The sequence below is a fragment of the Elephas maximus genome, chromosome 15 (genome assembly GCF_024166365.1).
Source record: "Elephas maximus indicus isolate mEleMax1 chromosome 15, mEleMax1 primary haplotype, whole genome shotgun sequence".
In the NCBI taxonomy this organism is placed as follows: domain Eukaryota; kingdom Metazoa; phylum Chordata; class Mammalia; order Proboscidea; family Elephantidae; genus Elephas; species Elephas maximus.
Window position 1 is genome coordinate 52,668,745 of NC_064833.1, and position 2,021 is coordinate 52,670,765.

At 39.9% G+C, this 2,021-nt stretch overlaps 1 pseudogene; it reads left to right on the forward strand.

Moving 5' to 3' along the window:
* Window positions 1-313: 313 nt before the first annotated feature.
* Window positions 314-611, forward strand: LOC126058669 (prothymosin alpha-like; annotated as a pseudogene).
* The last annotated feature ends 1,410 nt before the right edge of the window (window positions 612-2,021 follow it).

The window sequence follows — 2,021 nt, forward strand, 5'->3', positions numbered from 1 at the left end:
ACAGCCAGAAAACTCAATGAGTCCTGAAATAACTTATAGTATTTTTTCTATTGACGTTTTCTTGTAGGGTAGTTAAATCATCTGAAAATATTTTTTCAAGCCTATCGCTATCCTTCTAATATTTACACGTATATTTTTTGTTTAATTGCATTGCCATTCTTTGCACTGTTCCCAGGTTTGGCTCCCCTCTACCTCCTGCCACCTCTGCCACGCACCTCCTCCGGTGCAGCTGATCCGGGCAGTTTCCTCACCCGAGTCCTTGAACTCGTGCTTCTTAGTAATCCGCTGCATCTGGCCAGTGGCGTGCTCGACCATGTCAGACTTGGCAGTGGACCTCAGCTCTGAGATACCACCTCGGGCTTAAACGAGATTGTGGAGAAGGCAAAGAATGGAAGAGTTGCACCAGCTAATAGGAACGCTAATGAGGAAAAATGGGAACCAGGAGGCTAACAATGAGGTAGACGAAGAAGACGAGGAAAAAAAGGAGGAGGACGAAGGTGATGGGGAGGAAGAGGATGGAGATGAAGATGAGGCTGAGGCAGCTAGGCAAAGCGGCAGCTGAAGATGAGGATGACGATGTTGAGGCCAAGAAGAAGTATGAGGATAAGTAGACAGCAAAAAAAAAAGTTAAAAACAATCAAAAGTCCACCATGACCTATTCACCCTCCACTTCCTGTCTCAGAACCTAAACGTGGTCACCTTTGAGTGGAGAGTCCCGCCCGCCCAGTTCTGGCAGCGCCACACGCAGTGACATGCGCTCTCCACCGCCCAACCAAAACCACAACGTGCATTGGCAACAGAGGAGGAAAAAAGAGCCAAAATTATCAAAGCTCAGCTTTTTTTCATAAAGGTACTTTAAAAGAAAAATTTGTATTTTTTTGTGTACATTTTATATTTTGTACGTATTGTTAGCGGTCAACCATATTTAACAATCTCGGGTGACCAAACCGGCCTTCAGAGCCTTCTCTGACCTACTTCTGACTTTCCTTGTGGTGTGACCGTGTTCATTACCTCAAAGGAGAAACATGTAAATAAAAATCTTATAAAATAATAGCAAAACAACAAGCACAACACAAATACAATCTTATTTTGAGCATTCCGGAGCCTTGGTGGCACAGTGATTAAGAGCTCCGGCTGCTAATCGAAAGCTCAGCACCTGTTGATAGAATCCACGAGTTGCTCCTTGGAAACTTTATGGTGCAGTTCTACTCTGTCCTATACGTTGCTGTGAGTCAGAATCACTGTATGGCAACAAGTTTGGTGTGGTTTTGGCTTCTTCCGTGCCTTCCAGTAACCTTTTGGTATATGTACTTAGCTGTACTAAGTAAAGGTAGTTGGTTTGTGTGAGATAGTTAAAAAGTCCAAAGATAAAAGATTTCTCCCCCTCCTTTTTTTTTTTTGTCTATGAAGCTACTGTTTATTATTTTTGGCCTGTTTGATGTGTGTGTGAAACAATGTTGTCCAACAATAAATTGAAATTTTACTATGCTAAGTAGTTCTAACCAAATGAATAAAGAGAAGCTTGATGGAACTGAATGGAGTAATAGACAAATTCACAGTCTAGTTGGAAACTCCAGTAGTCTCCAATAGTCTCTCTCTATAGAAAAATTAAGCATATGGGGGCCTCAACGACACTATCAACCGCATTCAGAACACTTCATGAAACAGCAGAATACACATTCTCTTCAAGTGCTTATAGAACAGTTACAGGATAGAGCATATTCTGGGCCATAATACAAGCCTCAATACACGTAAAATAATAAAAAAGTTTGCAAGTATTTTTATCGAACACAACAGAATTAAGCTGGAAATCAGTGACAGAAAATTATCTGGAAAATCTCCAAATATTTGGAAATTAAACAGCAATATAGCACACCTGCAGGTTGAGAAAAAACAAATTACAAAGGAAATTAGGAAATAGTTAAAAATATTAAAACATAACAGCAAAATTTGTGGGACATAGCTAAAATAAAGCTTAGAGGGAAATTTATATAATTAAATGTTAATATTAGAAAAAAGAT